The 14787-nt window shown below is 48.0% G+C and overlaps 25 non-coding genes across 25 annotated transcripts; 12 read left to right on the top strand and 13 right to left on the bottom strand.

The window, feature by feature from the left end:
• Window positions 1-664: 664 nt before the first annotated feature.
• trnas-gcu (transfer RNA serine (anticodon GCU)) lies at window positions 665-746 on the top strand. Its single transcript has one exon. It is a non-coding gene; the product is annotated as a tRNA-Ser (tRNA).
• A 174-nt stretch (window positions 747-920) lies between these two features.
• Window positions 921-1061, bottom strand: LOC132137218 (U4 spliceosomal RNA). The gene has a single exon (XR_009431853.1). It is a non-coding gene; the product is annotated as a U4 spliceosomal RNA (small nuclear RNA).
• Window positions 1062-1811: 750 nt separating this feature from the next.
• trnas-gcu (transfer RNA serine (anticodon GCU)) lies at window positions 1812-1893 on the top strand. The gene has a single exon. It is a non-coding gene; the product is annotated as a tRNA-Ser (tRNA).
• A 175-nt stretch (window positions 1894-2068) lies between these two features.
• LOC132137075 (U4 spliceosomal RNA) lies at window positions 2069-2209 on the bottom strand. The gene has a single exon (XR_009431714.1). It is a non-coding gene; the product is annotated as a U4 spliceosomal RNA (small nuclear RNA).
• A 750-nt stretch (window positions 2210-2959) lies between these two features.
• On the top strand, window positions 2960-3041 carry trnas-gcu (transfer RNA serine (anticodon GCU)). Its single transcript has one exon. It is a non-coding gene; the product is annotated as a tRNA-Ser (tRNA).
• A 174-nt stretch (window positions 3042-3215) lies between these two features.
• LOC132137022 (U4 spliceosomal RNA) lies at window positions 3216-3356 on the bottom strand. Its single transcript, XR_009431661.1, has one exon. It is a non-coding gene; the product is annotated as a U4 spliceosomal RNA (small nuclear RNA).
• Window positions 3357-4107: 751 nt separating this feature from the next.
• trnas-gcu (transfer RNA serine (anticodon GCU)) lies at window positions 4108-4189 on the top strand. Its single transcript has one exon. It is a non-coding gene; the product is annotated as a tRNA-Ser (tRNA).
• A 174-nt stretch (window positions 4190-4363) lies between these two features.
• On the bottom strand, window positions 4364-4504 carry LOC132137021 (U4 spliceosomal RNA). The gene has a single exon (XR_009431660.1). It is a non-coding gene; the product is annotated as a U4 spliceosomal RNA (small nuclear RNA).
• Window positions 4505-5270: 766 nt separating this feature from the next.
• Window positions 5271-5352, top strand: trnas-gcu (transfer RNA serine (anticodon GCU)). Its single transcript has one exon. It is a non-coding gene; the product is annotated as a tRNA-Ser (tRNA).
• Window positions 5353-5526: 174 nt separating this feature from the next.
• LOC132137165 (U4 spliceosomal RNA) lies at window positions 5527-5667 on the bottom strand. Its single transcript, XR_009431802.1, has one exon. It is a non-coding gene; the product is annotated as a U4 spliceosomal RNA (small nuclear RNA).
• Window positions 5668-6418: 751 nt separating this feature from the next.
• Window positions 6419-6500, top strand: trnas-gcu (transfer RNA serine (anticodon GCU)). The gene has a single exon. It is a non-coding gene; the product is annotated as a tRNA-Ser (tRNA).
• A 174-nt stretch (window positions 6501-6674) lies between these two features.
• On the bottom strand, window positions 6675-6815 carry LOC132137216 (U4 spliceosomal RNA). The gene has a single exon (XR_009431852.1). It is a non-coding gene; the product is annotated as a U4 spliceosomal RNA (small nuclear RNA).
• Window positions 6816-7581: 766 nt separating this feature from the next.
• trnas-gcu (transfer RNA serine (anticodon GCU)) lies at window positions 7582-7663 on the top strand. Its single transcript has one exon. It is a non-coding gene; the product is annotated as a tRNA-Ser (tRNA).
• A 174-nt stretch (window positions 7664-7837) lies between these two features.
• LOC132137206 (U4 spliceosomal RNA) lies at window positions 7838-7978 on the bottom strand. The gene has a single exon (XR_009431842.1). It is a non-coding gene; the product is annotated as a U4 spliceosomal RNA (small nuclear RNA).
• A 750-nt stretch (window positions 7979-8728) lies between these two features.
• trnas-gcu (transfer RNA serine (anticodon GCU)) lies at window positions 8729-8810 on the top strand. Its single transcript has one exon. It is a non-coding gene; the product is annotated as a tRNA-Ser (tRNA).
• Window positions 8811-8984: 174 nt separating this feature from the next.
• LOC132137133 (U4 spliceosomal RNA) lies at window positions 8985-9125 on the bottom strand. The gene has a single exon (XR_009431770.1). It is a non-coding gene; the product is annotated as a U4 spliceosomal RNA (small nuclear RNA).
• A 488-nt stretch (window positions 9126-9613) lies between these two features.
• LOC132137020 (U4 spliceosomal RNA) lies at window positions 9614-9754 on the bottom strand. Its single transcript, XR_009431659.1, has one exon. It is a non-coding gene; the product is annotated as a U4 spliceosomal RNA (small nuclear RNA).
• A 750-nt stretch (window positions 9755-10504) lies between these two features.
• On the top strand, window positions 10505-10586 carry trnas-gcu (transfer RNA serine (anticodon GCU)). The gene has a single exon. It is a non-coding gene; the product is annotated as a tRNA-Ser (tRNA).
• A 175-nt stretch (window positions 10587-10761) lies between these two features.
• On the bottom strand, window positions 10762-10902 carry LOC132137145 (U4 spliceosomal RNA). The gene has a single exon (XR_009431781.1). It is a non-coding gene; the product is annotated as a U4 spliceosomal RNA (small nuclear RNA).
• Window positions 10903-11668: 766 nt separating this feature from the next.
• Window positions 11669-11750, top strand: trnas-gcu (transfer RNA serine (anticodon GCU)). The gene has a single exon. It is a non-coding gene; the product is annotated as a tRNA-Ser (tRNA).
• A 174-nt stretch (window positions 11751-11924) lies between these two features.
• Window positions 11925-12065, bottom strand: LOC132137205 (U4 spliceosomal RNA). Its single transcript, XR_009431841.1, has one exon. It is a non-coding gene; the product is annotated as a U4 spliceosomal RNA (small nuclear RNA).
• A 750-nt stretch (window positions 12066-12815) lies between these two features.
• Window positions 12816-12897, top strand: trnas-gcu (transfer RNA serine (anticodon GCU)). Its single transcript has one exon. It is a non-coding gene; the product is annotated as a tRNA-Ser (tRNA).
• A 174-nt stretch (window positions 12898-13071) lies between these two features.
• Window positions 13072-13212, bottom strand: LOC132137132 (U4 spliceosomal RNA). The gene has a single exon (XR_009431769.1). It is a non-coding gene; the product is annotated as a U4 spliceosomal RNA (small nuclear RNA).
• Window positions 13213-13978: 766 nt separating this feature from the next.
• On the top strand, window positions 13979-14060 carry trnas-gcu (transfer RNA serine (anticodon GCU)). Its single transcript has one exon. It is a non-coding gene; the product is annotated as a tRNA-Ser (tRNA).
• A 174-nt stretch (window positions 14061-14234) lies between these two features.
• LOC132137074 (U4 spliceosomal RNA) lies at window positions 14235-14375 on the bottom strand. The gene has a single exon (XR_009431713.1). It is a non-coding gene; the product is annotated as a U4 spliceosomal RNA (small nuclear RNA).
• Between the last annotated feature and the right edge of the window lie 412 nt (window positions 14376-14787).

Raw genomic sequence — 14787 nt, 5'->3', positions numbered from 1 at the left:
TACGAAAACCAGTAGGCAGTATGTACGAGAAGCCTCATTCGCTGCTCTCTCTTTACTTAAAGAGGAGTGTGTGTTGCTTTCCCGAACCCCTGGGGGAAGAGAGTTATGGGTATCTTGGCAACAAAGGGGTGGAGTCGTAAAGCTCGTGGTCTGGGTCAGGATAGATTCTGTTTGACGAGGCCCCTGGGGGGTTGGGTAGGATACAGTGACGAGTGCAAAGACACTGCAAACAAGTTCTGAGGGAGGTCCTGTGTCAAATGTGCTACCTTTTGCTAGACTCAGGTGTTCTCTCAAAACGGCAACGGAGACCAGAACGACAGAGGGCCACAATGACAAGCGCTTGTCTGAGGGGGGTCATGAGATAGGAGCAAGCTCAGCTTTTAAGAGTACAAAGAACATCAGTCATAAACGATGAATAATGCAGCTGGTGCTGGACAAAGTTTAAACTTTCGAGAGCGCACGTGTTTAACCTCCTGCATTCGAATCCGCAAACAAATGGAATATGCTTTGAAATTCTACGTGTTCAACTGTACGCATATCTCAGCGTACATGTACAAAAATGAACTATACTTTGGTGTCAAGGGTGAGCTTCAACGTCACAGTGCTAAAAGGTTCTTCAGGAAAACCACCGAAGCCCAGAGGTCAGTCAGGCATTCACACGAGTGACGAGGTGGCCGAGTGGTTAAGGCGATGGACTGCTAATCCATTGTGCTCTGCACGCGTGGGTTCGAATCCCATCCTCGTCGGTCCTTGCTGTGATTGTTCATCTGCTTTGCACATTTGGTGCACTTTCCTTATGTGACACTTTCACCTCATGCAGTGCGATTCAAAACGGTCGATGATCCGAATCAGGTGTGTTAAATAATGGAAGCACGCAATGCATTAAGGACACGAGACCTATTCTTCAACAACACGATAAGCTTCAAAAGAAGCTGGCAAAAATTGCCAAGGCTGACTCTATTTCAAGTCATCCTGGCGGGGTATTGGGTAAAGTTTTCAACCAGCAATGATCGCGCCTCGGATGAGCCTCATAGGCTACAATATTGCCTCTGCGAAAGAATGGTGGCAAGGGTTGCGACCTTTCAGCTGGAGCCATGTGGACGTGGAACGACAGGGTGGTAAATAGCTCCAAACTGCGTGGTGTGTCTACGAAAACCAGTAGGCAGTATGTACGAGAAGCCTTATTCGCTGCTCTCTCTTTACTTAAAGAGGAGTGTGTGTTGCTTTCCCGAACCCCTGGGGGAATAGAGTTATGGGTATCTTGGCAACAAAGGGGTGGAGTCGTAAAGCTCGTGGTCTGGGTCAGGATAGATTCTGTTTGACGAGGCCCCTGGGGGGTTGGGTAGGATACAGTGACGAGTGCAAAGACACTGCAAACAAGTTCTGAGGGAGGTCCTGTGTCAAATGTGCTACCTTTTGCTAGACTCAGGTGTTCTCTCAAAACGGCAACGGAGACCAGAACGACAGAGGGCCACAATGACAAGCGCTTGTCGGTGGGGGGTCATGAGATAGGAGCAAGCTCAGCTTTTAAGAGTACAAAGAACATCAGTCATAAACGATGAAAAATGCAACAGGTGCTGGACAAAGTTTAAACTTTCGAGAGCGCACGTGTTTAACCTCCTGCATTCGAATGCGCAAACAAATGGAATATGCTTTGAAATTCTACGTGTTCAACTGTACGCATATCTCAGCGTACATGTACAAAAATGAACTATACTTTGGTGCCAAGGGTGAGCTTCAACATCACAGTGCTAAAAGGTTCTTCAGGAAAACCACCACAGCCCCGAGGTCAGTCGGGCCCCCACACGAGTGACGAGGTGGCTGAGTGGTTAAGGCGATGGACTGCTAATCCATTGTGCTCTGCACGCGTGGGTTCGAATCCCATCCTCGTCGGTCCTTGCTGTGATTGTTCATCTGCTTTTATACATTTGGTGCACTTTCCTTATGTGACACTTTCACCTCATGCAGTGCGATTCAAAACGGTCGATGATCCGAATCAGGTGTGTTAAATAATGGAAGCACGCAATGCATTAAGGACACGAGACCTATTCTTCAACAACACGATAAGCTTCAAAAGAAGCTGGCAAAAATTGCCAAGGCTGACTCTATTTCAAGTCATCCTGGCGGGGTATTGGGTAAAGTTTTCAACCAGCAATGATCGTGCCTCGGATGAGCCTCATAGGCTACAATATTGTCTCTGCGAAAGAATGGTGGCAAGGGTCGCGACCTTTCACCTGGAGCCATGTGGACGTGGAACGACAGGGTGGTAAATAGCTCCAAACTGCGTGGTGTGTCTACGAAAACCAGTAGGCAGTATGTACGAGAAGCCTTATTCGCTGCTCTCTCTTTACTTAAAGAGGAGTGTGTGTTGCTTTCCCGAACCCCTGGGGGAAGAGAGTTATGGGTATCTTGGCAACAAAGGGGTGGAGTCGTAAAGCTCGTGGTCTGGGTCAGGATAGATTCTGTTTGACGAGGCCCCTGGGGGGTTGGGTAGGATACAGTGACGAGTGCAAAGACACTGCAAACAAGTTCTGAGGGAGGTCCTGTGTCAAATGTGCTACCTTTTGCTAGACTCAGGTGTTCTCTCAAAACGGCAACGGAGACCAGAACGACAGAGGGCCACAATGACAAGCGATTGTCTGAGGGGGGTCATGAGATAGGAGCAAGCTCAGCTTTTAAGAGTACAAAGAACATCAGTCATAAACGATGAAAAATGCAACAGGTGCTGGACAAAGTTTAAACTTTCGAGAGCGCACGTGTTTAACCTCCTGCATTCAAATGCGCAAACAAATGGAATTTGCTTTGAAATTCTACGTGTTCAACTGTACGCATATCTCAGCGTACATGTACAAAAATGAACTATACTTTGGTGCCAAGGGTGAGCTTCAACATCACAGTGCTAAAAGGTTCTTCAGGAAAACCACCGCAGCCCAGAGGTCAGTCGGGCCCTCATACGAGTGACGAGGTGGCCGAGTGGTTAAGGCGATGGACTGCTAATCCATTGTGCTCTGCACGCGTGGGTTCGAATCCCATCCTCGTCGTTCCTTCCTGTGATTGTTCATATGCTCTGCACATTTGGTGCACTTTCCTTATGTGACACGTTCACCTCATGCAGTGCGATTCATAACGGTCGATGATCCGAATCAGGTGTGTTAAATAATGGAAGCACGCAATGCATTAAGGACACGAGACCTATTCTTCAACAACACGATAAGCTTCAAAAGAAGAAGGCAAAAATTGCCAAGGCTGACTCTATTTCAAGTCATCCTGGCGGGGTATTGGGTAAAGTTTTCAACCAGCAATGATCGCGCCTCGGATGAGCCTCATAGGCTACAATATTGCCTCTGCGAAAGAATGGTGGCAAGGATCGCGACCTTTCACCTGGAGCCATGTGGACGTGGAACGACAGGCTGGTAAATAGCTCCAAACTGCGTGGTGTGTCTACGAAAACCAGTAGGCAGTATGTACGAGAAGCCTTATTCGCTGCTCTCTCTTTACTTTAAAAGGAGAGTGTGTGTCTTTTTTCGAACCACTGGGGGAAGAGAGTTATGGGTATCTTGGCAACAAAGGGGTGGAGTCGTAAAGCTCGTGGTCTGGGTCAGGATAGATTCTGTTTGACGAGGCCCCTGGGGGGTTGGGTAGGATACAGTGACGAGTGCAAAGACACTGCAAACAAGTTCTGAGGGAGGTCCTGTGTCAAATGTGCTACCTTTTGCTAGACTCAGGTGTTCTCTCAAAACGGCAACGGAGACCAGAACGACAGAGGGCCACAATGACAAGCGCTTGTCTGACGGGGGTCATGAGATAGGAGCAAGCTCAGCTTTTAAGAGTACAAAGAACATCAGTCATAAACGATGAATAATGCAGCTGGTGCTGGACAAAGTTTAAACTTTCGAGAGCGCACGTGTTTAACCTCCTGCATTCGAATCCGCAAACAAATGGAATATGCTTTGAAATTCTACGTGTTCAACTGTACGCATATCTCAGCGTACATGTACAAAAATGAACTATACTTTGGTGTCAAGGGTGAGCTTCAACGTCACAGTGCTAAAAGGTTCTTCAGGAAAACCACCGCAGCCCAGAGGTCAGTCAGGCATTCACATGAGTGACGAGGTGGCCGAGTGGTTAAGGCGATGGACTGCTAATCCATTGTGCTCTGCACGCGTGGGTTCGAATCCCATCCTCGTCGGTCCTTGCTGTGATTGTTCATCTGCTTTGCACATTTGGTGCACTTTCCTTATGTGACACTTTCACCTCATGCAGTGCGATTCAAAACGGTCGATGATCCGAATCAGGTGTGTTAAATAATGGAAGCACGCAATGCATTAAGGACACGAGACCTATTCTTCAACAACACGATAAGCTTCAAAAGAAGAAGGCAAAAATTGCCAAGGCTGACTCTATTTCAAGTCATCCTGGCGGGGTATTGGGTAAAGTTTTCAACCAGCAATGATCGCGCCTCGGATGAGCCTCATAGGCTACAATATTGCCTCTGCGAAAGAATGGTGGCAAGGGTCGCGACCTTTCACCTGGAGCCATGTGGACGTGGAACGACAGGCTGGTAAATAGCTCCAAACTGCGTGGTGTGTCTACGAAAACCAGTAGGCAGTATGTACGAGAAGCCTTATTCGCTGCTCTCTCTTTACTTTAAAAGGATAGTGTGTGTCTTTTTTCGAACCACTGGGGGAAGAGAGTTATGGGTATCTTGGCAACAAAGGGGTGGAGTCGTAAAGCTCGTGGTCTGGGTCAGGATAGATTCTGTTTGACGAGGCCCCTGGGGGGTTGGGTAGGATACAGTGACGAGTGCAAAGACACTGCAAACAAGTTCTGAGGGAGGTCCTGTGTCAAATGTGCTACCTTTTGCTAGACTCAGGTGTTCTCTCAAAATGGCAACGGAGACCAGAACGACAGAGGGCCACAATGACAAGCGCTTGTCTGAGGGGGGTCATGAGATAGGAGCAAGCTCAGCTTTTAAGAGTACAAAGAACATCAGTCATAAACGATGAAAAATGCAACAGGTGCTGGACAAAGCCTTTCGCTTTTGCCTTTAAACTTTCGAGAGCGCACGTGTTTAACCTCCTGCATTCGAATGCGCAAACAAATGGAATATGCTTTGAAATTCTACGTGTTTAACTGTACGCATATCTCAGCGTACATGTACAAAAATGAACTATACTTTGGTGCCAAGGGTGAGCTTCAACATCACAGTGCTAAAAGACTCTTCAGGAAAACCATCGCAGCCCAGAGGTCAGTCAGGCATTCACACGAGTGACGAGGTGGCCGAGTGGTTAAGGCGATGGACTGCTAATCCATTGTGCTCTGCACGCGTGGGTTCGAATCCCATCCTCGTCGTTCCTTTCTGTGATTGTTCATATGCTCTGCACATTTGGTGCACTTTCCTTATGTGACACGTTCACCTCATGCAGTGCGATTCATAACGGTCGATGATCCGAATCAGGTGTGTTAAATAATGGAAGCACGCAATGCATTAAGGACACGAGACCTATTCTTCAACAACACGATAAGCTTCAAAAGAAGAAGGCAAAAATTGCCAAGACTGACTCTATTTCAAGTCATCCTGGCGGGGTATTGGGTAAAGTTTTCAACCAGCAATGATCGTGCCTCGGATGAGTCTCATAGGCTACAATATTGCCTCTGCGAAAGAATGGTGGCAAGGATCGCGACCTTTCACCTGGAGCCATGTGGACGTGGAACGACAGGCTGGTAAATAGCTCCAAACTGCGTGGTGTGTCTACGAAAACCAGTAGGCAGTATGTACGAGAAGCCTTATTCGCTGCTCTCTCTTTACTTTAAAAGGAGAGTGTGTGTCTTTTTTCGAACCACTGGGGGAAGAGAGTTATGGGTATCTTGGCAACAAAGGGGTGGAGTCGTAAAGCTCGTGGTCTGGGTCAGGATAGATTCTGTTTGACGAGGCCCCTGGGGGGTTGGGTAGGATACAGTGACGAGTGCAAAGACACTGCAAACAAGTTATGAGGGAGGTCCTGTGTCAAATGTGCTACCTTTTGCTAGACTCAGGTGTTCTCTCAAAACGGCAACGGAGACCAGAACGACAGAGGGCCACAATGACAAGCGCTTGTCTGAGGGGGGTCATGAGATAGGAGCAAGCTCAGCTTTTAAGAGTACAAAGAACATCAGTCATAAACGATGAATAATGCAGCTGGTGCTGGACAAAGTTTAAACTTTCGAGAGCGCACGTGTTTAACCTCCTGCATTCGAATGCGCAAACAAATGGAATATGCTTTGAAATTCTACGTGTTCAACTGTACGCATATCTCAGCGTACATGTACAAAAATGAACTATACTTTGGTGCCAAGGGTGAGCTTCAACATCACAGTGCTAAAAGGTTCTTCAGGAAAACCACCACAGCCCAGAGGTCAGTCGGGCCCCCACACGAGTGACGAGGTGGCTGAGTGGTTAAGGCGATGGACTGCTAATCCATTGTGCTCTGCACGCGTGGGTTCGAATCCCATCCTCGTCGGTCCTTGCTGCGATTGTTCATCTGCTTTGCACATTTGGTGCACTTTCCTTATGTGACACTTTCACCTCATGCAGTGCGATTCAAAACGGTCGATGATCCGAATCAGGTGTGTTAAATAATGGAAGCACGCAATGCATTAAGGACACGAGACCTATTCTTCAACAACACGATAAGCTTCAAAAGAAGCTGGCAAAAATTGCCAAGGCTGACTCTATTTCAAGTCATCCTGGCGGGGTATTGGGTAAAGTTTTCAACCAGCAATGATCGCGCCTCGGATGAGCCTCATAGGCTACAATATTGCCTCTGCGAAAGAATGGTGGCAAGGGTCGCGACCTTTCACCTGGAGCCATGTGGACGTGGAACGACAGGCTGGTAAATAGCTCCAAACTGCGTGGTGTGTCTACGAAAACCAGTAGGCAGTATGTACGAGAAGCCTTATTCGCTGCTCTCTCTTTACTTTAAAAGGATAGTGTGTGTCTTTTTTCGAACCACTGGGGGAAGAGAGTTATGGGTATCTTGGCAACAAAGGGGTGGAGTCGTAAAGCTCGTGGTCTGGGTCAGGATAGATTCTGTTTGACGAGGCCCCTGGGGGGTTGGGTAGGATACAGTGACGAGTGCAAAGACACTGCAAACAAGTTCTGAGGGAGGTCCTGTGTCAAATGTGCTACCTTTTGCTAGACTCAGGTGTTCTCTCAAAACGGCAACGGAGACCAGAACGACAGAGGGCCACAATGACAAGCGCTTGTCTGAGGGGGGTCATGAGATAGGAGCAAGCTCAGCTTTTAAGAGTACAAAGAACATCAGTCATAAACGATGAAAAATGCAACAGGTGCTGGACAAAGCCTTTCGCTTTTGCCTTTAAACTTTCGAGAGCGCACGTGTTTAACCTCCTGCATTCGAATGCGCAAACAAATGGAATATGCTTTGAAATTCTACGTGTTCAACTGTACGCATATCTCAGCGTACATGTACAAAAATGAACTATACTTTGGTGCCAAGGGTGAGCTTCAACATCACAGTGCTAAAAGACTCTTCAGGAAAACCACCGCAGCCCAGAGGTCAGTCGGGCCCTCACACGAGTGACGAGGTGGCCGAGTGGTTAAGGCGATGGACTGCTAATCCATTGTGCTCTGCACGCGTGGGTTTGAGTCCCATCCTCGTCGTTCCTTCCTGTGATTGTTCATATGCTCTGCACATTTGGTGCACTTTCCTTATGTGACACGTTCACCTCATGCAGTGCGATTCATAACGGTCGATGATCCGAATCAGGTGTGTTAAATAATGGAAGCACGCAATGCATTAAGGACACGAGACCTATTCTTCAACAACACGATAAGCTTCAAAAGAAGCTGGCAAAAATTGCCAAGGCTGACTCTATTTCAAGTCATCCTGGCGGGGTATTGGGTAAAGTTTTCAACCAGCAATGATCGTGCCTCGGATGAGCCTCATAGGCTACAATATTGCCTCTGCGAAAGAATGTTGGCAAGGGTCGCGACCTTTCAGCTGGAGCCATGTGGACTTGGAACGACAGGGTGGTAAATAGCTCCAAACTGCGTGGTGTGTCTACGAAAACCAGTAGGCAGTATGTACGAGAAGCCTTATTCGCTGCTCTCTCTTTACTTAAAGAGGAGTGTGTGTTGCTTTCCCGAACCCCTGGGGGAAGAGAGTTATGGGTATCTTGGCAACAAAGGGGTGGAGTCGTAAAGCTCGTGGTCTGGGTCAGGATAGATTCTGTTTGACGAGGCCCCTGGGGGGTTGGGTAGGATACAGTGACGAGTGCAAAGACACTGCAAACAAGTTCTGAGGGAGGTCCTGTGTCAAATGTGCTACCTTTTGCTAGACTCAGGTGTTCTCTCAAAATGGCAACGGAGACCAGAACGACAGAGGGCCACAATGACAAGCGCTTGTCTGAGGGGGGTCATGAGATAGGAGCAAGCTCAGCTTTTAAGAGTACAAAGAACATCAGTCATAAACGATGAAAAATGCAACAGGTGCTGGACAAAGTTTAAACTTTCGAGAGCGCACGTGTTTAACCTCCTGCATTCGAATGCGCAAACAAATGGAATATGCTTTGAAATTCTACGTGTTCAACTGTACGCATATCTCAGCGTACATGTACAAAAATGAACTATACTTTGGTGCCAAGGGTGAGCTCCAACATCACAGTGCTAAAAGGTTCTTCAGGAAAACCACCACAGCCCAGAGGTCAGTCGGGCCCTCACACGAGTGACGAGGTGGCCGAGTGGTTAAGGCGATGGACTGCTAATCCATTGTGCTCTGCACGCGTGGGTTCGAATCCCATCCTCGTCGTTCCTTCCTGTGATTGTTCATATGCTCTGCACATTTGGTGCACTTTCCTTATGTGACACGTTCACCTCATGCAGTGCGATTCATAACGGTCGATGATCCGAATCAGGTGTGTTAAATAATGGAAGCACGCAATGCATTAAGGACACGAGACCTATTCTTCAACAACACGATAAGCTTCAAAAGAAGAAGGCAAAAATTGCCAAGGCTGACTCTATTTCAAGTCATCCTGGCGGGGTATTGGGTAAAGTTTTCAACCAGCAATGATCGCGCCTCGGATGAGCCTCATAGGCTACAATATTGCCTCTGTGAAAGAATGGTGGCAAGGGTCGCGACCTTTCACCTGGAGCCATGTGGACGTGGAACGACAGGCTGGTAAATAGCTCCAAACTGCGTGGTGTGTCTACGAAAACCAGTAGGCAGTATGTACGAGAAGCCTTATTCGCTGCTCTCTCTTTACTTTAAAAGGAGAGTGTGTGTCTTTTTTCGATCCACTGGGGGAAGAGAGTTATGGGTATCTTGGCAACAAAGGGGTGGAGTCGTAAAGCTCGTGGTCTGGGTCAGGATAGATTCTGTTTGACGAGGCCCCTGGGGGGTTGGGTAGGATACAGTGACGAGTGCAAAGACACTGCAAACAAGTTCTGAGGGAGGTCCTGTGTCAAATGTGCTACCTTTTGCTAGACTCAGGTGTTCTCTCAAAACGGCAACGGAGACCAGAACGACAGAGGGCCACAATGACAAGCGCTTGTCTGAGGGGGGTCATGAGATAGGAGCAAGCTCAGCTTCAGCTTCAACAACACGATAAGCTTCAAAAGAAGAAGGCAAAAATTGCCAAGGCTGACTCTATTTCAAGTCATCCTGGCGGGGTATTGGGTAAAGTTTTCAACCAGCAATGATCGCGCCTCGGATGAGCCTCATAGGCTACAATATTGCCTCTGCGAAAGAATGGTGGCAAGGGTTGCGACCTTTCAGCTGGAGCCATGTGGACGTGGAACGACAGGGTGGTAAATAGCTCCAAACTGCGTGGTGTGTCTACGAAAACCAGTAGGCAGTATGCACGAGAAGCCTTATTCGCTGCTCTCTCTTTACTTAAAGAGGAGTGTGTGTTGCTTTCCCGAACCCCTGGGGGAAGAGAGTTATGGGTATCTTGGCAACAAAGGGGTGGAGTCGTAAAGCTCGTGGTCTGGGTCAGGATAGATTCTGTTTGACGAGGCCCCTGGGGGGTTGGGTAGGATACAGTGACGAGTGCAAAGACACTGCAAAAAAGTTCTGAGGGAGGTCCTGTGTCAAATGTGCTACCTTTTGCTAGACTCAGGTGTTCTCTCAAAACGGCAACGGAGACCAGAACGACAGAGGGCCACAATGACAAGCGCTTGTCGGTGGGGGGTCATGAGATAGGAGCAAGCTCAGCTTTTAAGAGTACAAAGAACATCAGTCATAAACGATGAAAAATGCAACAGGTGCTGGACAAAGTTTAAACTTTCGAGAGCGCACGTGTTTAACCTCCTGCATTCGAATGCGCAAACAAATGGAATATGCTTTGAAATTCTACGTGTTCAACTGTACGCATATCTCAGCGTACATGTACAAAAATGAACTATACTTTGGTGCCAAGGGTGAGCTTCAACATCACAGTGCTAAAAGGTTCTTCAGGAAAACCACCACAGCCCAGAGGTCAGTCGGGCCCCCACACGAGTGACGAGGTGGCCGAGTGGTTAAGGCGATGGACTGCTAATCCATTGTGCTCTGCACGCGTGGGTTTGAATCCCATCCTTGTCGGTCCTTGCTGTGATTGTTCATCTGCTTTTATACATTTGGTGCACTTTCCTTATGTGACACTTTCACCTCATGCAGTGCGATTCAAAACGGTCGATGATCCGAATCAGGTGTGTTAAATAATGGAAGCACGCAATGCATTAAGGACACGAGACCTATTCTTCAACAACACGATAAGCTTCAAAAGACGAAGGCAAAAATTGCCAAGGCTGACTCTATTTCAAGTCATCCTGGCGGGGTATTGGGTAAAGTTTTCAACCAGCAATGATCGCGCCTCGGATGAGCCTCATAGGCTACAATATTGCCTCTGCGAAAGAATGGTGGCAAGGGTCGCGACCTTTCACCTGGAGCCATGTGGACGTGGAACGACAGGCTGGTAAATAGCTCCAAACTGCGTGGTGTGTCTACGAAAACCAGTAGGCAGTATGTACGAGAAGCCTTATTCGCTGCTCTCTCTTTACTTTAAAAGGATAGTGTGTGTCTTTTTTCGAACCACTGGGGGAAGAGAGTTATGGGTATCTTGGCAACAAAGGGGTGGAGTCGTAAAGCTCGTGGTCTGGGTCAGGATAGATTCTGTTTGACGAGGCCCCTGGGGGGTTGGGTAGGATACAGTGACGAGTGCAAAGACACTGCAAACAAGTTCTGAGGGAGGTCCTGTGTCAAATGTGCTACCTTTTGCTAGACTCAGGTGTTCTCTCAAAACGGCAACGGAGACCAGAACGACAGAGGGCCACAATGACAAGCGCTTGTCTGAGGGGGGTCATGAGATAGGAGCAAGCTCAGCTTTTAAGAGTACAAAGAACATCAGTCATAAACGATGAAAAATGCAACAGGTGCTGGACAAAGCCTTTCGCTTTTGCCTTTAAACTTTCGAGAGCGCACGTGTTTAACCTCCTGCATTCGAATGCGCAAACAAATGGAATATGCTTTGAAATTCTACGTGTTCAACTGTACGCATATCTCAGCGTACATGTACAAAAATGAACTATACTTTGGTGCCAAGGGTGAGCTTCAACATCACAGTGCTAAAAGACTCTTCAGGAAAACCACCGCAGCCCAGAGGTCAGTCGGGCCCTCACACGAGTGACGAGGTGGCCGAGTGGTTAAGGCGATGGACTGCTAATCCATTGTGCTCTGCACGCGTGGGTTTGAATCCCATCCTCGTCGTTCCTTCCTGTGATTGTTCATATGCTCTGCACATTTGGTGCACTTTCCTTATGTGACACGTTCACCTCATGCAGTGCGATTCATAACGGTCGATGATCCGAATCAGGTGTGTTAAATAATGGAAGCACGCAATGCATTAAGGACACGAGACCTATTCTTCAACAACACGATAAGCTTCAAAAGAAGCTGGCAAAAATTGCCAAGGCTGACTCTATTTCAAGTCATCCTGGCGGGGTATTGGGTAAAGTTTTCAACCAGCAATGATCGTGCCTCGGATGAGCCTCATAGGCTACAATATTGCCTCTGCGAAAGAATGTTGGCAAGGGTCGCGACCTTTCAGCTGGAGCCATGTGGACTTGGAACGACAGGGTGGTAAATAGCTCCAAACTGCGTGGTGTGTCTACGAAAACCAGTAGGCAGTATGTACGAGAAGCCTTATTCGCTGCTCTCTCTTTACTTAAAGAGGAGTGTGTGTTGCTTTCCCGAACCCCTGGGGGAAGAGAGTTATGGGTATCTTGGCAACAAAGGGGTGGAGTCGTAAAGCTCGTGGTCTGGGTCAGGATAGATTCTGTTTGACGAGGCCCCTGGGGGGTTGGGTAGGATACAGTGACGAGTGCAAAGACACTGCAAACAAGTTCTGAGGGAGGTCCTGTGTCAAATGTGCTACCTTTTGCTAGACTCAGGTGTTCTCTCAAAATGGCAACGGAGACCAGAACGACAGAGGGCCACAATGACAAGCGCTTGTCTGAGGGGGGTCATGAGATAGGAGCAAGCTCAGCTTTTAAGAGTACAAAGAACATCAGTCATAAACGATGAAAAATGCAACAGGTGCTGGACAAAGTTTAAACTTTCGAGAGCGCACGTGTTTAACCTCCTGCATTCGAATGCGCAAACAAATGGAATATGCTTTGAAATTCTACGTGTTCAACTGTACGCATATCTCAGCGTACATGTACAAAAATGAACTATACTTTGGTGCCAAGGGTGAGCTCCAACATCACAGTGCTAAAAGGTTCTTCAGGAAAACCACCACAGCCCAGAGGTCAGTCGGGCCCTCACACGAGTGACGAGGTGGCCGAGTGGTTAAGGCGATGGACTGCTAATCCATTGTGCTCTGCACGCGTGGGTTCGAATCCCATCCTCGTCGTTCCTTCCTGTGATTGTTCATATGCTCTGCACATTTGGTGCACTTTCCTTATGTGACACGTTCACCTCATGCAGTGCGATTCATAACGGTCGATGATCCGAATCAGGTGTGTTAAATAATGGAAGCACGCAATGCATTAAGGACACGAGACCTATTCTTCAACAACACGATAAGCTTCAAAAGAAGAAGGCAAAAATTGCCAAGGCTGACTCTATTTCAAGTCATCCTGGCGGGGTATTGGGTAAAGTTTTCAACCAGCAATGATCGCGCCTCGGATGAGCCTCATAGGCTACAATATTGCCTCTGTGAAAGAATGGTGGCAAGGGTCGCGACCTTTCACCTGGAGCCATGTGGACGTGGAACGACAGGCTGGTAAATAGCTCCAAACTGCGTGGTGTGTCTACGAAAACCAGTAGGCAGTATGTACGAGAAGCCTTATTCGCTGCTCTCTCTTTACTTTAAAAGGAGAGTGTGTGTCTTTTTTCGATCCACTGGGGGAAGAGAGTTATGGGTATCTTGGCAACAAAGGGGTGGAGTCGTAAAGCTCGTGGTCTGGGTCAGGATAGATTCTGTTTGACGAGGCCCCTGGGGGGTTGGGTAGGATACAGTGACGAGTGCAAAGACACTGCAAACAAGTTCTGAGGGAGGTCCTGTGTCAAATGTGCTACCTTTTGCTAGACTCAGGTGTTCTCTCAAAACGGCAACGGAGACCAGAACGACAGAGGGCCACAATGACAAGCGCTTGTCTGAGGGGGGTCATGAGATAGGAGCAAGCTCAGCTTTTAAGAGTACAAAGAACATCAGTCATAAACGATGAAAAATGCAACAGGTGCTGGACAAAGCCTTTCGCTTTTGCCTTTAAACTTTCGAGAGCGCACGTGTTTAACCTCCTGCATTCGAATGCGCAAACAAATGGAATATGCTTTGAAATTCTACGTGTTCAACTGTACGCATATCTCAGCGTACATGTACAAAAATGAACTATACTTTGGTGCCAAGGGTGAGCTTCAACATCACAGTGCTAAAAGACTCTTCAGGAAAACCACCGCAGCCCAGAGGTCAGTCGGGCCCTCACACGAGTGACGAGGTGGCCGAGTGGTTAAGGCGATGGACTGCTAATCCATTGTGCTCTGCACGCGTGGGTTCGAATCCCATCCTCGTCGTTCCTTCCTGTGATTGTTCATATGCTCTGCACATTTGGTGCACTTTCCTTATGTGACACGTTCACCTCATGCAGTGCGATTCATAACGGTCAATGATCCGAATCAGGTGTGTTAAATAATGGAAGCACGCAATGCATTAAGGACACGAGACCTATTCTTCAACAACACGATAAGCTTCAAAAGAAGAAGGCAAAAATTGCCAAGGCTGACTCTATTTCAAGTCATCCTGGCGGGGTATTGGGTAAAGTTTTCGACCAGCAATGATTGCGCCTCGGATGAGCCTCATAGGCTACAATATTGCCTCTGCGAAAGAATGGTGGCAAGGATCGCGACCTTTCACCTGGAGCCATGTGGACGTGGAACGACAGGCTGGTAAATAGCTCCAAACTGCGTGGTGTGTCTACGAAAACCAGTAGGCAGTATGTACGAGAAGCCTTATTCGCTGCTCTCTCTTTACTTTAAAAGGAGAGTGTGTGTCTTTTTTCGAACCACTGGGGGAAGAGAGTTATGGGTATCTTGGCAACAAAGGGGTGGAGTCGTAAAGCTCGTGGTCTGGGTCAGGATAGATTCTGTTTGACGAGGCCCCTGGGGGGTTGGGTAGGATACAGTGACGAGTGCAAAGACACTGCAAACAAGTTCTGAGGGAGGTCCTGTGTCAAATGTGCTACCTTTTGCTAGACTCAGGTGTTCTCTCAAAACGGCAACGGAGACCAGAACGACAGAGGGC

Source organism: Carassius carassius, unplaced genomic scaffold, assembly GCF_963082965.1.
Source record: "Carassius carassius unplaced genomic scaffold, fCarCar2.1 SCAFFOLD_68, whole genome shotgun sequence".
Lineage (NCBI taxonomy): Eukaryota > Metazoa > Chordata > Actinopteri > Cypriniformes > Cyprinidae > Carassius > Carassius carassius.
This window is presented reverse-complemented; position numbering and strand designations above follow the sequence as displayed.